General features: G+C 30.6%; 1 protein-coding gene across 1 annotated transcript in view; it reads right to left on the minus strand.

The window, feature by feature from the left end:
- LOC113398569 (serine/threonine-protein phosphatase 6 regulatory ankyrin repeat subunit C-like) overlaps positions 1–13,429 on the minus strand; it is a 50,609-nt gene extending 37,180 nt beyond the window's left edge. The window contains exon 1 of the mRNA XM_026637367.2: positions 13,226–13,429. The gene's annotated coding sequence lies outside the window, so the exon portion shown is untranslated. The remainder of the gene's footprint in view (positions 1–13,225) is intronic.
- Between the last annotated feature and the right edge of the window lie 10,036 nt (positions 13,430–23,465).

Consider the following 23,465-nt stretch of genomic DNA (forward strand, 5'->3'; position numbering starts at 1 on the left):
GTTAAATGATACTACCCAAACCTTACATTAATTCAAAGCTATTTTATTTTTCTTTGATATTTGTTATTTTATTTACATATAAATTAGTTTATAAAGGTCTCAAAAGCAACAAAGGGATCATGTTCGGGACAATAGTGTGAATGTACCAGGAGAGCAGAACAATAGAGTAGCATTAGTTGAAGGGTCACGATGTCTAGCCGGGGGTCGGGTATCGAGGGCAAAGGTGCTCTAGTTATTTACTTTGAAACTCACTGTTAAAGGACGGTTTATTGACAAAGTGACTTGGAACTGTAATTTAATGAGCGACTATTTATTACATTTAAAATGAGTCTATTTATTGTTCTTTAGATTACATGTTTACGTCTACAATAAAATTCTACCCTTTGTTTTGCTCAATTTTTTATTATATTTCTTATTTGATCCAAAGTATCTTTTAAATAAGGCGCATTACTAAAAATTATAAAAATCATAAAAAAAAACAATGTTTATTTTGATGTAGGAGATCAGAGAGCGCACTTGGTTGAACAAAACATAAAAAGAGCTTCACTGAGCAATTGCAAAATTAAACAAACAACATATACTATATAATATACTTAGAATAGAAAGCATCAATATGAAATACTTCTGTACTTAAAGAATAATATATATTTAGAGATTAAAATAGACTCGAGAGCAAACCGTGACCTCTACGACATTTAAAAAATATAATTATTGAAAAAAATATATGTAATGGCTTTGAAATATTTTCCATTTTTTTAATTCTCAGGCATTTATTTCTGGCCCAAAAGTAAATATGTTATCAAAGACAAAGTACGATCAAAATTGCTATTTAGTATAGAAACATGAACACTTGCTTAATTATTGACAAAAATAATAATATAATAAATAAATAATAAATATTGGACAACATCACATACATTACTCTGATCCCAATGTAATTAGCTAAAGCACTTGTGTTAGGGAAATCAGAAGTAACGACGGTACCACAAACACCCAGACCCAAGACAACATAGAAAACTAATTAACTTTTTCAACATCGACTTGGCCGGGAATCGAACCCGGGACCTCGGAGTGGCGTACCCATATATGACAATAATTTAACTGTTAATTACTTATCGAAGACCATGAGATTTACATAGTTAATTTTACAATATTTTTACTATTACTAATTTGATATTTTTCTAAGATCTATATAAAATGAAAGAGGACAAAGACTTGAATTTATGGTTAAATTTCATTTCTTTCGGGTCACACTTAAAGCAGCTTTAAGAAACTTGTTTGATGAGCCAATATTTATATAGCTCTTTTTTGGAATTAGCCACTGTGGTCGATATTCGAGCTGTTCGTGAATATTAAACCTTTTTTTTTAATGAAAAAATCTTTTTAAAATTTGTAATTTGTACTAAATTGTATTACACAGATGTACAGTAGGTATTTTAGAGTACAAGAGGAGCAGACAGACGATCGGATGAAGATCAGACACAGAACTAAACTACGTGGTTACCGAGGTAGCTTTTTGAGATCTGCCTTATAATTTAACTTCTTTATTCATGTAGCTACAAAATTCACGAGACAGTATATTTGTTACTAAAACAATTATTGAAATTAAATACAAGGATCTGAATTTAGTTTATTAATAATAATTTTATTTTGTGTTAAATTATCTACAATGTTTATTTATTAATAAGTAACGATAAAAAAAGCGACCAAGTGCGAGTTGGACTCGCTCATGAAGGGTTCCGTAGCAGCAAGTGACAAGGTTTATGGTTATAAAATTAAATGTTTGTTTTTTTATATTTGAGTTGATTGAATGAAAGGCAAATTGCGGTTTTCGATTTATGACGTATTAAAAAAAAAACTACTTACTAGATGTCGTTCAAACCAATTTTGGGTGGAAGTTTGCATGGTAATGTATATCATATATTTTTTTGAGTTTTATCATTCTCTTACTTTAGAAGTTACAGGGGAGAGACACACACATTTTACCACTTTGGAAGTGTCTCTAGCGCAAACTATTTAGTTTAGAAAAAAATTATATTAAAAACCTCAATGTCATTTTTGAAGACCTATCCATAGATACCATACGTATGGGTTCGATGAAAAAATTTATTTGAGTTTCAGTTCTAAGTATGGGGGACCCAAAAATTTATTGTTTTTTTTCTATTTTTGTTTGAACATCTTAATGCGGTTCACATAATACATCTACTTATCAAGTTTCAAGAGTATATTTCTTATAGTTTCGGAAAAAAGTGGCTGTGACATACAGACGGACAGACAGACAGACAGACATGACGAATCTATAAGGGTTCCGTTTTTTGTTATTTGGCTACGAATAAATCCAATAGGGTTTTTGTTACATCGTTCTTAATACAGTACAATATAAATAAAATGTATATTCGATTATTATAATTATTACGATTCAATTTATATGTTGATTAAAATGAAATGATATTTATTTAACATATTGTAATATACAATATGTTAAATAAATATAATTTCATTTCAAATGAAATGAGGCTGCATTAATATAACATTACATATTTATTCACTTCAAACTGTCAGCTTTCAAAAATCAGTTTTCTTAGATTTCATATCGAAAATACTTTTACTAATCACAAAAGTTCTTCGATAGATAATTATTGTTGAATTCAATTAGAAAAATGTCAGATTTGATTACTTGGTGGTAGGGCTTTGTGCAAGCCCGTCTGGGTAGGTACCACCCACTCATCAGATATTCTACCGCCAAATAACAGTACTCTGTATTGTTGTGTTCCGGTTAGAAGGGTGAGTGAGCCAGTGTAATCACAGGCACAAGGGACATAACATCTTAGTTCCCAAGGTTGGTGGCGCATAGGTGATGTAAGCAATGGTTAATATTTCTTACAACGCCTTTGTCTATGGGCGGTGGTGACCACTTACCATCAGGTGGCCCATATGCTCGTCCGCCAGCCAATGCCATAAAAAAAAATTTACTCGAATATATAAAAAGCAAAATCTACCCTTATCACTATTAGCGATCTCTTAAATTCAACCTCAGGCGTAACAAGATTAATCTTCAAGAAGGTTAGTGCAGATATATTATAATATATACATATGTATAAGATTTTTATGAGGGATAGTTTCTTAGTATGAAATAAATGATATATAAATTGTATATACACAAAAAAATCATTATTATTAATATATTTAAAATGCTGGAGAATCTGCGCCATGGTCTTGTGGGGGTATGGATCTCTTAATACCACACTAATTATTTAAAACAAATTACTTTTTTCAGGTTTAGTGTAAATAGTGGATTCTTTATTAACGTTAAATCCTTAAATAAATAAAAAGTATAACACCTCGCCTTATTGCCTCCACTGGTGACAGGAGAGCTGGTTCGCCTTTTATCTTATTATTATTATTTCACTCAGCATTTCACTAAAAATAATCTTATTTATTTTTAGTGAAATGCTGCTAGTATTCTTGCCACCATTCCACGCGGTCAATATTTATAAAGTAACTATTTTTAATTCATATTTATGTAAATAAATTGTCATTTTTGTTTCATCATTCATCGATTCCGGTTTTCATTTAGTATTAACTTATCACTTATGTTACTATTGATATAATTTCAGGCGTCTTTGAAATATACTTATGATTAAACTTTTACAAGCTGCCACCTCAACAGTGAATGGTGACTGAGCTCTTGAGTTTAATCACCTAAAAGACACCTGTCTAATATACCATATATCAACTATATAATAAAAATGGTCAAACTATTTTCTACGTGTGTTTCATATAGTGTGTTTTGCTCAAGATTAAATCTCTTCGCTGAGGCTCATCCATCGCGGGCTTTGATATAATAGCGACCTTGGCTTCTGTCACGAAAAAGTAGAGTCATCATTACTTAGTTCTTAACCCTTTCATAATGTTTACATTGCATAAAAGGATTAAGCTGAACCATTAAAGCCTCCGCCTGCCTGTGGACTATCAATTATTCTCTTAGTGGTTTGGTTTTTTGAACCATATATATTGGTTGGGCTGCTATGTACATGATTTTCATAAAACAACCTCGGCTTGTGATTGGCTGGCTCTTTTCTACTCTGATGGTACTCAAAATGTTGAGTCAGAGTTTAATTTTATAGGCGCAAAAAATTGTTACAATAATTTTGTTATTTAATTTTGTTAATTTTTAGTGTAAAATATTTGAATATTTCCGAAAAGCGATGATTGGACTACCTAAGAGTCTCCGTTGATTGTATTGTTAATATATATAGTTAATTATTATTTTTTTGCTCGCATTCTTGCTGCCGTTTCACGCGGTCATGATTTGTACCGAACCTAATTAGAATGCTTACTTGTATATACTTAACTCCTTAATTTAAATAATAAATTAATATTTATTTTGTGTTTGTGAAATAATACATTAGAGTTTTGTAAAATTAAATGATTGGAAAGCATTTAGACAATATTAATACTGCATACAAACATATATTATGTTCTTTAATATTTGCTTCACATTCAACTTTGTAAATAAAATTTTAAAAAAGAAAAGGGGAAAACTTTCTTGTCCATTTGTTCTATTTATAAATATGCATTATTATGAGAATAAATATTTTGTATGATATAGACGAAAATTGATTGATATTTAATGATTGATGGATAACGTATGTTATTGAATAAGATGTTACCTTCATTATAAGCATTTACATACTGGAATTCGACTTATGTTGATGAATGCTTTAGGATGTCTGTTTTTTCTATTTGTCAAAATAAAATATATTCATCAGCGTTTTAATAGCGGCCCATAAACAAGATCGGAGACGGCTTAACGCCCCGGACGTCTGGAAAGTAATAAAACAATATTAATGGGGCCCTCACTTGTTAACGCTTCACTGTAAATACTATAATATATGTCGACGCTAGTTGATGGGACGGGGGTTTAGACGGTACGGTTGAACAGTGAAGCTACCTGACTAACGATGTTGCATCCACAAAGGCTATTATGGTTTACGTTTGACGATTTTTAAATTAAAATAGTTTGGTAGATTGGGGGATTGAGTAACTAATGGTAAGTGGTCACCAACGCCAATAGACATTGCTAATGTGATAAATATTAACCATCTCTTACATCGTCAATGCGCCACCGAATTTAGGAAATAATCAAATCAAATAAAATCAAAATACTCTTTATTGTTCACCAATAAACACATACTTAAGTCACGTTCGAGAAATATGCACAAGAGGCGGCCTTATCGCTAAAACAGCGATCTCTTCCAAGCAACCTTAAAGTAGAGGAGAGACACAGAGATAGAAAGAGGTTGGGATGTCCATAGCAGATATAAATATAATATATAAACATATTACAGTGAAATAATAATATATTTACAATAAATTAATGTACAGTACCTGATATGTAACATTCATACACATATGTATGTATATAATTAGATTTAAATTAAATAATATGTTGTTACTTCCCTTATGCCTGCAATTACTGGCTCACACACAATTTTTATTGGAATACTACAATGTTAAGTATCGTTGCTAGGCGGTAAAATATCTGATGAGTGGTAACTACTCACACCATACACAAAAATGTTGTGCGAGACATAAAGCTCTACTGCCAACATTTTTTAACATTATCATAAAACGGACACGTTGTCAACGAAAAATATGTTGTTACTACTTCCAGGGAAACTGACTGATTCAATTTGAAACATATATTTACGAGAAAATAAAATAAAGAGACATTTTATATTCTAGTATTTGATATGAAAGGCGTTGGTATAATTACATACATACATTATACATACATTAACAGCGTCTAAACTTCCCATTGCTGGGCCAAGGCCTCCTCTCCCTTGGAGGAGCATATTCCACCACGCTGCTCCAATGCGGCAGAATTTCGTTGAAATTAGAAATTTACAGGTTTCCTCAAGATATTTTCCTTCACCGCCCAGTATGCGATTATAAACTAAGCACACGAAAATTCAGTGGTGCTTGCCTGGGTTTGAACCCGCAATCATCGGTTAAGATGCACGCGTTCTAACCACTTGGCCATCTCGGCTAACTGTAATTACATTAGTTAACAATTAACAGTTGTCAATACAAAGCTGGTAAGTATTTTGAAAACCACAATATACATATGACTATATATACCATACCAATATATACCATTTACTGTTGACCTCATACCCCGAAGGTATAATTGATTGATTGCTTTCCATAAAACCCGTTTTCAGTGTATTTGCATCTATTCGGTGCGTCATAGAATAATTGTAGAATAATATATCAGTTGATAGGTAGGAGAAATGACGTTTGGTTCGTTCACAGTATTTTTATAGATTTATATATTTTATAAAATACATAGCTAGATGGTCAAGTGTTGGTCATTGGCGCCGCAAGAAATTATAACCATTGCTTACACCGCCAATGCGCCGCCAATCTTTGGAACTAAGTTCTTATATCCCTTGTACTTGTTGTTGCACTGGCTCACTCACCTTTCAAACGGGAACACAACAATACCAAGTATTGCTTTTTTGCGGCTATATGTTGAATGGGTGGTACCTACATAGACGGGCTCGAACAAAGTCTTACCACGAGTAGCGTGTATAAGATTATATATTTATTGAAATGATGTGCAGTCTATTAATTTTTCAACTCGTTTGCATATCTGTTAAGATTAATTAACAAAGAATATAAATTTAGTAAGAAATATACTTATAATAAATAATTATTATATATACGAAGCTGTGGACTTTTTTTAACTGTTTGTTTGTTCACGCTAATATCAGGTTCTACAAGTTATAATGGAAAAATATTTCTACGTTATATAGCTCATTTATTGAGACAGCCTACATAACATCACACGAAAAACGAAGGCGGAAAAAAGTCGTTTAACGCGAGAAAAGCTAGTATAATAATAAAATGTTACTACCTTTTCTGCATATTTATTAAGCTTAAAAGTATGACAAGTATGCAGAGAGGATACTATAATTAACATGTTTCAGTGTTCAGTAACAAGTCGATGATTAATTAAAGTTCCTCGATGAGCAAACTAGTCGAGGAGTTGCCTCAAGGTATTATTAGAAACTCTTTGTGCAATGATAAAGATTCAGCGCTTTTATGGATAGGTAATGCATCTTTTATCATCAACCAATGCGACTTCTTCGCTAGTTTTTGTAACAAAGAATGTGTTTTTATAAAAATCAATTACCTTCGATGAATCAAAAACAAGATAACCTGTGTTTTTTTTATTTATAGATTAATTAATAATATAAAATGAATGCTATCTTTGCGTCTTAAAAAAATGTTGATTATTCAATAAACACATCCGATTCCATAGAAATGGGAGAGAAGAAAGGGAATAATAATAATAATGGACAAAAACGACAATCAACATGAAGATGATGATAAAATCTGTACGTAGATTTATTTATTTAACCATACAAAAAAAGAAAAAATCAATACATTTTTGTCTTTTAAAAAGCACGCGTGCTTATCTTGAGCACCTTTTCGTATTTCGATACACAATATAACTATAATTGTTTTAAATAATACAATATTAGCTTAAAAGTACTCAATTATTAGTTAATTCTCGCCTTTCTGGATTAAAATAAAGTCTTTCTTTTTTTTTAAATAATATTAGTAGCAATGGCCCAAATAAATAAAGAAATTACCCCTCCTCATAAGTTTATCACTTGTATTAGGGGAGTAGGGACGACAATAACACTAGGGTTCAAGATCGATCCCGCGACTCTTTACATCGCTAGGCGACCCATAAACCATTGCACTGATGACGCTTTTCATTCTCAAAGTAGATTTTCAACAGCTAAAATAAACGAATCTGTTTTTAATATTCTACGTATAATATCGTATAGCGTTTTATTCTGAATACAATGTGAAATCAAAGCTATTAAACAAAATTTTACACAGATATTTAAATGCAATTGAATTGTAACTGCAATAATAACCCTTAACGAAACATAATATTATACGGTTACGTAAACAACCAGTAATTGAGCCCCGTTCAGTGAAGTTGTTATTGTTATAACGACTTTTCTGGCTAACTAATAGAAAGAAAATATTTAATATAATATTTTATGTTTATAATTAGTTTAAGTAGCTGTTCTATGATTCTTATATAAATATATTTAAAAAAATCCTTATCTAAAAGATAACAAAACAGACGGAAAAATGGCACTCTAATTGCAAGCATTTCCTCACTCGGCTAATGAGCCGGCCTCCATGAGATTAAAGTGTTATGCCCTTCGTTGCTGTAATTACATTGAATCACTCACCCTTTATGTCACTCGAACTGTAGGTATGTTCGAAATTAATAAATAAGTCGTATTACTTATTGAAAGAATATATTATAATTTTATATGGTAAATAAAATCGTTGATTTTCATATGGGATATGTAGCATTAACCTTTAAGTACCGACGTGCGGTCTAAGAGGCCCCGATAGGTACTCGACTTGCTAGTTTACTCCTTTCTCTGTCCAATACCGATCCCAGCTTTTCAGTAGCTGCATGGTTAGTGCCCACATTGATGTCGGAAATGTAAATAAATGTATTTGATAGGTAATTACCATTTGAAATTCCGACGCGGCCTCACAGGCCTCACGTCGTTACTTACGTAAGTTTTATGTTTTATTTATTGTGTAATTAACCTGTTATTTTGACAGAGATTATGAACTATGGATACACCAGAGAGTTCTGACAGTTAACGAAACAGTTGTGCATACAATTAAAAAGAAATAAAAGAGAAATATCCCCAGAGTTTTTGCAAATCAACTTTTTTTGGTTTTTACAAAGGATACAACGATATTGTCTCATGTTCCCAAGAAAGGAATAGCAGTCATTTTAGCTTCATCAATGTATCATAATGAAAGAACAAACACGGAGTCACGGAAGCCAGAGATAATATATTTTTATAATTCTACGAAAGGCGGTGTATACGAGATAGATAAGAAATGCTCTGTGTATACTTGCAGTCGCCGACCAAGACGGCGCCTATGACAATTTTTTACTGGATTTTAGGTATTAGTTGCGTCAACTCTCATCTTTTACATGATGTACACGCGGGAAGACACCCTGATAGAGGAACATTTATAAAAAAATATCTCGACAGTTGGTATTAGAGCGTGAAATTAGAATGAACTCATTCTAAGTTCACGCTATGCCCAACTGGGCAAGTTTACTTAGCTCTGATAAGCCACAAATATGTGAAGATGAAGCTAAGGAAGTCAAGACACAAAAGAATTGTTTTCCATGACAACCTGGAATCAAACGAAAATCGACATATGTATATGATATGTATATATATATATATATATATATGTACATGCAATAAACGTTTGTTTGTTTGTTTGTAGTGCGCGAAACAAGTGTTCCCTGACTGTGCTTAGAATTTAACGAGTAGTTGAACTGCGAATATTATTTTTTTAGAAGGTTTATGTTCCTACATTATTTTTTATCTAAGAGGTACATTAGCTGTAAGTGGGAAATACTATTTTTTGTTATTCTAAAAAAGTATTTTTTGTGTTTTAATTTTTTATATCGAATAGTCTGATTTTTTCCCAAAATTTAAGCCAAATATTATTATAATGCTATACTAAAATATTTAATTAAGTTGATTTTCTTTCTATACTTAATTTTTCTAAAAACTCTTTATTTTTCATCATAATGCAAGGACAAATATTCAAATCCTACTTTTCTTTAAAAAACCTGATATTATATACGCGGCCTCTCAGGCCTCACGTCGGTACTTAAAGGTTAATATCATTGTAATGATGTTATTTAATTGTTAGAAAAAAGTTACTACTGAATTTCTTCTTGGTTTTTTTATTAGTATGTACACTCCAATCCGGTAATAATTTTAATTTAATATAATATTGTAGTGTCAGTGTTTAATCGAATTAATTATATTTAGATTTAATTTGAATGTTGATACCTAAACCTCAAAACACAACGAGCTAACAGTAAGCTTACTATTGAACCTCATTATTATCATATTATATGTAAATTAACTTTAGGAACAACGACGAGCAAATGAGCTAGTTGCTGGTAAGTGGTCACGTTCTCCCATAAACACTGGCGCCGTAAGTCATATAAACAACTTCTTTCGTCATAAATGCGCCGTCAACTAGTTCATCAAAAATGTAATGCCAGGGGCATACTTGAAATGAGACTGGTTCATTCAAGATTTAACAGAGGCACTGCAGAGTAAAATATTGCTGTTTGGCGGTAGAATAACTAACGAGTGGGTGGTACCCTCCCTACTGGCCTGTATAAAGCCTAACTTACAGTCAATTCCATACATGATATGACTTTTATCAGATCTGAATGTTACTTTACATATTTTCTGTTATTATCATTTTTTTATATAAAAAATTTTAAATATACTTATTTTATTAAGCATTTATATTATATATCTATCTATATTCAATAACCTGAAGTCTTAAGACCAACTGCCCTCAAAGCTAAATCCCGCTGGGAGAAGCCACAAGAAACAGATAATAATTTAATATCTTTAACGTAATAGTTACATCATTCTCAAGATTGTAACCCTTTTAGGTTCGCCGAAATCCTATCAAATTATTTTATGATAAAGTGAAATTGATAACAATGTTTCAACATTGAAGAAATTCAAACCTGTCGTTCGCGTTCAGGTAGCACGTTAACACTTTTAGCGCAGACAAAACTAGGACAACCTATATTCTGGCTGATTATTTTTAAATATACCGTTTCGTCTTCTCACGGGTGTGTTCTACAGTTCGAGTAATTAAACAAGCAATATTAATAATTCCAGAAATAAAATAGATATATAAAAAAAAATAAGAGTACTAATTACTATAAACTTTTGCCTTGAAGAGATATGATAAAAGCAGCATATTTAAGAAGACCAAAATAATTAATAAAAGTCAGACAAGTACAATCATATAAAATTACAATGTATGTATGTGTACAATATATATAGTCAAAAATTATTTTCTCATCGACATTTTTATCTAATTTTAGCATAAAAATAATTACAAAAAAAATACTTAATTTGCATCGAAGCGTTTATTTTATGGAGCGACACGATTCCATTTTATTAGCCCGTGATAAAACCTCGCAAATTTCAAGAATCTCTTGGATAACATTATATATGTACATTTATATGATGTTATTAATTTATACTAAATTATGTAAATGGCAATGTATGTTTTGCCGACTAATTATTATTTTATTTGTGTATAATATTAGCTAGCCAGATTATAAGCTGTCGATACCAAATGTAAACGTTTTATTATATATAATCCATATTATATATTAGTTCTCTGAAATGCGATTATCTCTGGATCAATGCCGCGAACGAAACACATGGCTTTGATATCGATGAGACGATCCGCGTACAATGTGATACCACACGTTTAATATCATTGAAAGAGATAGTCAAAGAATGCTTTGAAAGGAATACATTACAATTTTTAATATAAATATAACCGATAATGTATTCTCGATGGAACTTAAAGATAAACTGATATTTTTTTTATTTCAAGTAATAAGGGTTATATTAGCTATCCGTTATAGTTAGGAAATAATCCTAAGACACTTTTGTAAATATAACTAACAGCCTGTGAATCTCTTACAACGCTAACGCCTTCTACATTTAAACAGAAGGAAACCTTCTGCTTAAATGTAGAAGGCGTTTCCATCACGCTGATCCAATGCGGGTTCATAAACAAGTCGAAAATTTTAATTTACTCCGGAGCACGAGATAAATTATAAATGCTCTTTTGAAAATATATTACTAATATAAATTAATATTAAAAACATGTAATAGAATACTATAACGAGCAGTATCTTAATTCTCTACAGAGTATAAATCAAAGGCAATTCCCGCCGTCTTTACGTTTAGATCTAATAAAATCAGCAACGGATTTTAATGCGGTTTTCGTCAATAAACAGTGATTCAAGAGGAAGGTTTATGTGTATAATTCATGCACTATAAAGTAGAGAAAAGCCGAGAAGTTTTCTTGTTATCTAAATGTTGTATATAGTATTAAATATATTGTATATAATATCCTTATTTTACCCTTGTAAAGTCGAGTCAATTATATAGAATTAATACACGTATAAAACTTGTCGCATAAAGTCCACAAGTTGCGTTTACCGTTGCGTTCCTTCAAACTTCTTATTACTAAGATGTATCTCCGAAGTAATTGTTTAAATTACTTAGATTTCATTGCTAATATTTAGAGTAATTATTTGAAATTACATGAAATTAAACTCACCCATGACATTTGTAATCTGATTAATGATATCGATAATTTGTGACTGTTATAATCTTGATTGAATGTTAAACTTATTTTAATACGAGCATCTGAATCTGTATCAACTATTATTATATGAATGTTATATGTCAATCGATAAAGTTTTTTGCATTCGAATACTAAAAAAATTAAAAGCTTATTTTTCTTTTTAACAATATATCTGTTTCGATAAGCATATTTGCCATACTTGATAGGAAATCGTCAGTTAGCCTTAATCGATGTATAATCTATACCGTTTGACGAGTCGTCGGTGGAGCTCCCCGGTGGATCTGCTAACGAAACAGCCGCGTGGTTACGCTTGTCAGTGTATACCTATGTTACTTCGACTAACTGTACAAAAACAAATTGACTCGCCTGTGGATTGAGAAGAACGAGCGGGGCGTAAAGCCACTTTAATCTAATGACAACCTTATATCTCATTCGTCGATCAGGGCTTTAAGGAAAATCAATTACAATAGGTAGAGATAGAACTTAAATCTATCTAATATATTCGCGAACAGACAATTGGACTGTACTAACTATCTAACTGTATGATAAATTCCACCAAAACACTTTGACAATTTATTTTGAGAACAATTTTCTAAAAGATATATTAGTACCAGTTTCTACGCTAGGCTAATTTACTCCCATGCATTATAAGTATTAAAAAATAGTATATCAATATTCCACTTATTAACTATCTTTTTACAAAAATCAGGAAAACTAAGTAAGCGATCTTCTACAGTCATAATATAATATATGGATTATAATGCGCACTGAAAATGTATAAAAAAACAGGATTTTTTTTGTGCATTTTAGTTTTTGTATATTATTAATTTAGTATTTTATTAGGAGAAAATTAGAATACATACGTAGTATGATGTATCAGTAATTGTATATTACATGCTTAACATGCAAACATTAAATTAAAAATTCATACCTTCGAAAACGTGTAGCTACCTCAGTATATTATGGAACTTTATGGAATTGAAACTAAAATCACTGTTATTATTATTTAACAATTGAACCTTACATGTTACTTGTTAAGCAATTTAATCTAAACCGAAAAGTTGAAATATTTAATAGTAGCGTGTTTAGGGAGGCGGCTCGTAGCAACACGCGCGCTACGGCGTAGCTCGCGACAGACTGGGGCGGGAGACGAGACCTGTAGCTCTGCGGTTGCAACTGGTAATCTTCATTTTGTCGAATCGTATAATTATCTCGTTCTACATATATTTATTGCTGCGTTTAACATAATTATTCTAATATTAAAATGTAATAGCAGAAATATATATTAAGTTGTTTAATTAATATTTTAAATTAATTAAACGCTTAGATATTATAATATTCCATAATTAAAATTAAATAAGAATGTGTATTATTATGTTAGTTATTTTCTTTACAAAATAAAAATAATATTAATTGTTACCTAGATAATCAAAATGAAATAAAATGAAATCAACGTAATGGATTTATTGTTGTGTGTTTAATACGAGCATAATAACAGCAATCCTTGACCTCAGTTTACTCGACTATCTAATAGGCTGCTTGAATCATTTAACGCTTGCAAGTTGATGTAAAGTGGCGTCACTCAAGTTAAAAACTGTTGCTGAGCGATGCTATACAATAGCGAATAAGTTAATTATCGCCAGCAAGAATATTAATCATTTCAAAAGTACTTTATTTCAAATTTTGTACAGAGAACCAATTCAAAATATTTATATGACAAAAAGAAAGTCTTCTTGCCTCTTAATAAAAAGCTTTTGAATTGTGTCCAACGTCTTAAGTGCTAATCCATACTCGTAAAATGTCCGAACTATTCAACAGATTTAATCTTTTAAACGTCATCGTAATCTTACAACCTTAATAGGGACACAAAAAGCCTTTGTCCAAAACAATAAAATATACGCAAGAAATTTAATAGAAATAGAAAAATTTAAAAATATCTAAAAATAAATTTTATAAGCAAGTTGTTTATTTTATTCAAAATATTAATTTAAAAAAAAAATTGAATTAAAATACCCTTTGACTTACATTTATTAAATAGACATGTTTTATAATCTGCAAATGATCTTAGTTTTTCCTTTGATTCTCCTCTTCACTCGTTGTTAATTCAAACTAACGCTTGAGACATTCAACGCTGCAGTTGCTCGCAGTTAACGTGAAATGTTTGCACACCTTTCATTTATTCTTTTTGTTTCTTTATACTTGAAACCCTTGACCCATTAACATTCGACTATAGCTGTATTCAAAGATATGTCGTTTCCATAAAAAGTGTATAATAACTATGTGCGGTTTTTAAATTTATATTCGATTATGAGGGAACCAAAGATCATCAAACAATAACCATCACCGATTGATACTATAAATAATACTAATAATTTCATACATTATCATTACGCTGCCAAGCGTAGGAACTAGGGCGAGATATTTCGTAATAACTTACCATTCAAACCAGTGCACGGATACAAAAATTATTGCTGTATAGCGATATAATAAATGATTAATGGTGGTACCCAAATAGGAAACATGAGAATTGAACGTGTAGCAGTTGTATCAATTAGTAAAAGTGGCAGCGCGAAACGGTTGTAAAGAATATTTTTTTTGCTCTGGAGTACCTCCATCTGGATATCTTTATTATAGTTAAATATGCTACTAGTTATTATAATTTATATTATGATTCGGATTTTATATTATCATATTATATATCAGTTTGTTTACTTTATGGATGTCATAACCCAATTCAAAACTATATATTGATGTTATATGAGACGATGACGTCAGAGGACTGTTGGCACCGTATTATGAAATATATTATTTTGTCAGTATTCGAGTAATGGTTTATAAGAACGATGTGTTTTGAGTGGATAGATCTTAACTGAAGATTAACTTAACGGATGGTTAAAATTCATAAAGCCGCTGAGTTATGCTTAATTAATATTTTAATTGATCTTCTGCTCGGCATTGAAACGTAAGAAAATCTGTATGTTTCGGATGAAATTCTATCGTATGTGTACTTCTAATGGAGACGAGTGGTTGAATAAGGACTTATGCTTATCTAAATGAGGCTTAATACCTATCAGTGAGATAATAATACTTTATTGCTTCTACAGTTTCCGCAGTTTATTGCTTTAGTTTACATTTCATTCAGTAATTTATCGCGTATATTCGTTTGTTTGCAATTTTTTTCTAATACACGGTTAAAAACGATTTGGTTTGTGTAACATAATTTCTCCGGTATATTTTTGTTTTACATGTAAGTATTTTTTGACGATTCAACGGCTAGCATTCTTGCCACCATTTCACGCGGTCAAGGTTTATACAACAACTATTTTTAATTCATATTTGTATATATTTAAGGACTTAATGTTACTCCTACTACTTTGTACCTTGGATTCATAGCTTAAGAGATATTACAAAATATTTCAATAAACAATGTATGCGTTGCGACGCACTCGTGGATAAATTGCTTAGATCAATAGTTCTAAGTTATAATATTTGTCATTTTTAATTATTTAAAAGAACGCACGGAGTAAATTCCTCATCCTTTCTGTGCAAAGGATGGAAGAATCAATAATATGTGAATGAGTGTTCAACTATAAAAGTCAACGTAAAGCATGCGAAGTATTTTCAAACCTGAACATTTGTGTCTCCGGCAACGTTGAGTGAAATAAATATTTAAATTGTGTTTTCTGATAAAGAAATTGTGTTATCAACACACGATTTTATTAAAAATCAAGTTGTAAGCAACTCGCAAGCACGGAAATTGACAATTATTTCATTAGAAATGTGTAAATTTTTTTTATATTTTAATGGGCAAAAGCGTATACATAAAAAATACCTAGAGTTATACTTTGTCGAAAAAGTTAATCTTTTATACGTAAAACTTTACTTTTTACTAATTTTAAATTTTTGACGTTTTACATAAAATGTTTAACTTTTTAAAATTTTAGTTAATTAAATTCTTTTAGGTAGCTTGGCCTGGCTCTCTTATATGGGAGCACTACGGTTCGGACCAATAATATACTGTCTTGAAGTAGTTTCACTCCTGTACTTAGGAAATACACGTAAAAGCTCTTGTACATACTTACTGTTATACTTATAGGTGAACCTATACTATTTCGGTGCGTGTTGAATTTGTCGTTCGAATTATAAAATTGCAGGAATAAAGAGTACTATAAAATGATCTACGTAAAATTCCCTTTAAGAATGACCTCCGAGCGAAATCAGTCAGGCTTAACAATTAACTTTCAATTTGGAACAAGTGATATACTACTATTTACACCGTAGCGATTTGTCGAAGCCAGCAGGGCAGATATAGTCACTTAACAGCAATACTTAAGAAGGTATTGTTCCAGTTTAAAAGGTTGATTCACTTAACGTAACACAGGAAGTAAGGCAAAAGGGTCATAACATTATAGGTCCCATGGTTGGTGGCGCATTTGCTGTGTAATATGTGGTTAATATTTCTTACAATGCCAATGTCTAAGGGCGGTGATGTCCACATCTCATCAGGTCAGAATATTTAAGACATAATTTTCAATTTCGAAATATATCCCACGTGCGTCACCAGCTCTTATGAATAGTATAGACTAAACCGCATGTAACAGACCGCACGTGATTAAGCCATGCTGAAATGAACCACAGACTCACAGCTGCTTACGACGGCCTTAAATATTTCAGCATTGAGCTAATTTTAGTGTATACAGTAATAGTTTAATTTCGGTACTAATATTGGCTGCAATTTGACTATGATTCTATACATAAGGTTTTCAATTGAATGTAAACTGACACAAAGAGTTTTAAATCGGTTTTACTTCTATCACGTGCACCGAGTTGTCGTGGTTTTCTCACTCTCCAGAATATACATGGTTGGCTATCATAGCCATTAATAGCAATGACATTATTTGTATTATTTAAAGATTAAATACATTTGGAGTCGACACACAGCTTGTTACTTTAAATGTTTTCTGACACGTATTTGCAATTTATGAACTTTCCCTGATCCTTCAAATGTTCATCAGTTGTGGCTTACTATAGTGCCAATGTGAGCTGTTCTTTTTGATAAGGTTGAGAGCATCCATAATATGTGATTTTAAGATTTTTCGATAAGTTTTGCGTTTTTCCAGCGTAAAAAAAGGTCCTCTATGCCCTGCAAAATTAAAAAGTTCAAAAAAGGTCAACTTCTTTAATCCAATCAAATTATTTTCTAAACCAACCAACAACAACAATAAACAAAAGAGTATTTATTATTTTATCAAAATCAGTAGAATTTTATTGTTTAACTTTGAACGATATTTTCGTAATGGCTGGTAGTTTTAGTTATGAATGTTAATGAATAAAAACATTTTATGATGAAAAAATGAATATGAAAAAACCGGCCGAAAAATTACGCAAAAAAGAAAAATAAAAGATAAATTGAAAATAGAATACAGCAGAAGCGATGTACAAGAAAAACAAATGTTTGTAAGAGTATTTTATGCTGATTGAAGTTTGGACTCGAAACGAAAACATTCTAAAATAATACGATTTTTTTTATTCGTTCAGTTTCTCTTTGATCGCGAATTAATTACAGCGTACTCCATTAGAAAAATAGAGACTAATGCGATATTTACTGCATAAATGAATGTCCAATTAATCTTTATATATTTTTACCTGACTGCAGCAAAGCTCAAAAGAGGGTTTTGAATTCAGGCCAAATCTAAATATGTTCATCAAATACTACATCAAAGCATATGAATATATATAAAAAAAAAAATTACTGTTTTTTACGGCTATTATCCGAATATGTTGGACCGATTTTGACGGGTCTTTCAGTGGCAGATAGCATATCAACTTCATCCTCTATTTAGAATCAATATTGTTGTCTAATGACCTTAAGCGAATATGATTACACAATCACATATATATTCTCATAATATATATATTTTAGTTGTCCTATTATTATTTGATGGTAGGTAACTAATTAGGGAACAACGACCAAAGTTGTTGAATTGGAGCTTCCATAGGTACTGAATATAATAATTTACTTGGTATTAAATGAGATCTCACAACTTTTTTCGCTGTACGACTGTGTTACAAGACTTACATTTTTTGTTTTTGATGAGATAAATGATTTCCGTACAACAATACCTTAACAACAATATACATATCATTGTCTATATATATATTTAGAAATATGAAACATTTGTCAGGTGTAGAAGTGTCAAGTGTAAGAAATAAAAACACCGTTAAAGCGCCACCAACCTTGGGAACTAAGATGTTATGTGTGGTACCTACCCAGACGGGCTTGCACAAAGCCCTGTCACCAGTAAAAGTTATAAAAGAACGAGTATTTGAGCTTACAATAAAATTAATATAGCTGTATCGAAATCGATTTTAACCTATATTATAAAATGTGCAAACGTTATATGAAATTTTGTAAAATATTACGTACGAGATTTTGTTTCATACCGTTTTGTGGCTCCACTTTTTTCCTCGTATGGTTACGAGTAAATGATCGCGTGCGTGTGAACTCGATGTCGAAAGTTATATTGCTAATTTCTATCAGTATTAGTTTCCACAACTCAAATTATTGATATAATAAGAAAACTAATACTACAATACCGACTAAATACAAAAGTTACTATTCGCAGTCATGATTATTACATATACTTCCACATAGTAAAGAGTAACTAACTGATGAGTTTCTTACCGGTTTTTCTCGGTTGGATCTATATTTCGATTAGATGGTAGCTTTAATTTCAATTTAATCTTATTGAATAATTAAATTATTTCAATCGTGTAAGTATAATCCTCCATATTAACAATTTCCGAACTAATACCAGGCCAATAAATCGTTGGTTTAGTTCAAAAGTTATCGGGTCTTTCTGTCGATAAGTTCTCACTTGTAACCCAGAGTCCAGGAGCTGAAATTGTGAACATTCCCGTGTCTCAGAAAACAACGTATAGCCGTTGGCCTTTGTCTATTTTTTTCCGGTTGTGTCGGATTTGCCATCCAGTGAATTTTGTTTGCGAATGCACCTGCGTATACTGTCAATATTTATTTAAATTATGTCATTTTTTTCTTTTAATTTTTTCACAGAGTAAATTCTATGTTGTATTCAATTGTTTGTAGAAATGTTTGAAGAATGCAATGTAATACCTAAGGCTCTTGTTGAAAAATTACTGCCACCAAGTATCAAAAGAAAAATATCTACGAGAAAAATGTCAAGTTTGCTATTTCATTTCATTCAATAAAAGATTCGTTTAATGCTAGTGTAAGACTTCAATATTATGCAAAAATATTTGAAATTTAAGACTAGCAATCAACTTTTTAAAATTACTAATATATTTTAATTATTTCTATGTTTCCTTATAACCATATTTCATGAATTCCGCGATATAAAATCTTGTTCACCATGTGCGACAATCCACCTTATGTAATTTTATCAGCAGATTATGACGTTTTCAGTGGGAGGCTATCATCAGCGGTCGCTTGCTCTTATCTCTCTACGTTTCACCAAACTCTTCTAGTAATATGACCTTCGCCCCTTTGCTTTAAATGTTCATGTTTTGATACGAAATAAATGAATAGTAGACATTATTAAAATGATTTCTTATTTAATGTTCTGATAATTTTTAAAAAATAAAAACCAACATTTTATTCCATTATACAATTCTTTATGATATAAAAGCTTGTCGCAATAATACATACACTCTTTACAGTAGTTATAATTTTGAATATAAACCTATTTATTATGTACGTGTTATATAAAAAAAAAATAGAAAGGGTAAATCTCGCGAATAATCTTTTATATCTGTAATATATAAAATTAAGTTGGGTTTGTTCGAACACTAATAACTCTAGACGGCTGGACTGATTTTCATGGTTTCGATTTGTTCTATTTATCTCTGTCCCGGTTATAAAAATAACTATTAAAAACATTGGAAAATTGACGAATACTAAAATGAAAGAAAAAATATTTTTCCTAGATTTTCTCATACAAAATGTTCATGGATTTCGTAACTGTCAAACATTTAATGTTCATACCATCGATAAATTAAGCTTAAATGAAGAATGTATTTAAATAAAACTTTCGAATCGAAGATGTATCCAGAATATTTGGATGGTAATGAAAACGGATTGATATATATTTATTGGTTGTTAAATATTCATTAGTGCATGCAATTTATATCGTGTAAACAAAAGAAAATATATCAAGCTACTTTAATATAGAACCACTGACAAATGAACAAATGACTGAATTAAAAAAAACATGAAATCGATCGTTTTCACACAATCGTTCCAGATGATTAGAATATTCATATTCATTATATACTAGCTGAGCCGGCGAACATCGTACCGCCTAACCATCAATGAATGTCGTTTTACAGATCAGGTGAACTTAATTTATGAAGTTATGAAAGTAATACAATAAATACAACATGAATATTAAGTTCAGTACTTTATCAGGATAACAACACCGACAAGAAATAAAAAAAGTAGATATTGTGCAGCATGGAATGCACTCGGTTTTCTTTTCATTGAAGCTGTTTCTCATTAAAAAACAATCGTTTCAGAACTTTGGAATCAATTAAATGAGGGATTTAAATAGGGGACGATAGTTTTTGCAGAAGATACCTACTCATTTTTGAAATTCCAAATATCAAAATTGATCTATAGGCAACACAGCTTACAAAAAACTCTAATACTCAAGAAAATTCGGTAGGTTTCTGTGTAATGTTTGCAATGATATTCCACCGAGCAAACGGCTATTTGTATATAATTTTTATTACTGATTTTTTATTCAATTCAAGCTGTTTTTTTTTCTTTTTAGACCTAAACATTTGTAACTCCAAAGTAAAAATTACTAATTTCCTATGCACAGCCCTAGAAAATGTTAAATTTATAATTTTTTTGTAATTCTTTGGTTTATTGCAAAAGTAACAATTATTTATTTCTTACTTAAAATAATACTTTAAAACTATAAATTAATCACTCTTAGTGAGTAGTTCTTAGGTAAAACTGAATGATATCCTGCTTAATTGCTATTTTATCTATCAAAAAATGTTATGAATTCCATGTCTATGGTGAAAAAACGTATTGATTTCCACAGAACCATTAACGATTTAATTTTATCACAATTACAAAAAGGAGGCTAACACAAGGCCAAAACATCAAGCCGTTAATTGAATTACAGCGAGCAACTAAGCTTTTTTTTAAATTGACAAACATACTTCACATACCAATATACACTGTAATATCATAACGTTAAGATCATATTTCTCTGAAGCATTTTATATGCCGTAAATAAAGCATTAGGCAAAGTGTACATTCGAAACATCATAACTTTGCGGGCTCACGATCGACGTATTGCATTTATTACCATTTAACCGAGACCTTCACTTTCTGTAAAAAAATATTTACGCGAATAGTTACAAAGCTGATTCATGGTATCGTGGGGATCGCGTTAGTCTGGTTATATGTAAAAGCGAAGGGGGTGGTTAATGGGGCAATAAAGACGTGATACTCGCCGAATTATTTTAGGAAGGAGCAAAGGGCTGTTTTTATGTTTCTGTTATTTGGAGTTGAGCTTAAGAAATATGTTAGAAAAAAGCGAGAAATCCAATAAATTTTTTAACATAAAGAGAGGGAAGCGAGCGGAGGTACTTAAAATATTTCTTACTGGTGTCAAACTAGGTAATATGGCAGGTCAATAGATGAAAGGACTTATATCCAATTGCGACGCATTAATGGTGAAATGAATAGCTTGTATACATTTCGTGTTCGTGTTAATGTTATACCATGAATTCAAGTCACTTATCGTTGTATCAGTTTAATACCATTCTCGTTTTTAATGATAGTGATTTGTTGTTAATAAAAAAATATTGACAATTATAGGGACTGTCGATAGAAGTGAAAAACTTAGAACTTTTAGTATTCAAATTTAAATTTCCTAATGTTTTAATTAAAATTATTAACATCGCTCTGGTTTTCAAATCTGTTGCATAATTTACATAATTTCAGTTCAAGATCATGACAAAATATGAATACGATTTAATTGAAATAACGATTAAAATACAATCACATTATTTATGGATAGTATTTGTATTTACATAAATGTCAATGTACTTGACTTTGAACATTATTTTAATTGTTTGTGTCATTGTTATCATTATTTTTAATATAATACTTAAGACTTTTGTACTTTCAACTATGAAATTGTCTTTCAAAAATGATACAATTGGCGTATGGTAACTAAAGTAAGAAATTATAATATTTAATTCAAAACTGTCTAAGTATCGCGTAAAAAACGATTGTCGTTTTATATTTTTAGTACAGATTTTTCGATCATTGGACATATTTAAATTAAATGTTTCATTTAGAAATTTAATTATTACTTTTACAACCGTTTGAAGATCTTTAGGATCAAGGATCTAAACAAATATGTAAAATGACGATTCAAAAGTGCTTATAAAAGCCTACATGAGTATATTTTGATTTTAAAATAACCCCAATTCCATGACAATATTTTTTCGAAAAAATCCACTATTAAAACCGAATGATATCATATTATAGTTGTAATCATATTCCAAAGAAATGGCAAAGTACATATTTTATTTTTCACAATTTAAATTAATAACTAATTCGATTTTTATTTTAAATAAAATATATTTTTAATGGAATGGTCCTTATTCAAATATAATTTTGCACTAATAAACAAATTTTAAGCTTCAACACATTAATCTTAAATTATTGTTAGACGTTATAAGTTTTTAATATCAAAATCTACATACAACTAGAAATCGGTTTTACCAGGGAAGTAAGAAAAAGTCCCAGCGTATGTGAAATACTAATTTCGTGATGCATTTAATTTTTTTAAATATTAGAAAATAAAAACTATAAAATTTTCAAACGTCTAACTAAATGCGAAGGCTTAAAATAATTTTCTGTTATTTATTTCTCATCTTAAAAATATTGGTTTATTTATTGTGTACTCACTATTGCACTACACAGTGATTCTGAAATTAAATTAAATAAACAATTCAAATAATAATCAAACGAAAACATAAAATACCTAATGTTTAACTATACGTCAGATGTATCTATAGCTACAGAAATACTGTTACACGATATTTCACCCATCTGAAAAGCGTCTAACGCGCATAGCAGACGGCCGCCGCGCATGCGCCCGTCA

The sequence above is a fragment of the Vanessa tameamea genome, chromosome 14 (genome assembly GCF_037043105.1).
Source record: "Vanessa tameamea isolate UH-Manoa-2023 chromosome 14, ilVanTame1 primary haplotype, whole genome shotgun sequence".
NCBI lineage: Eukaryota > Metazoa > Arthropoda > Insecta > Lepidoptera > Nymphalidae > Vanessa > Vanessa tameamea.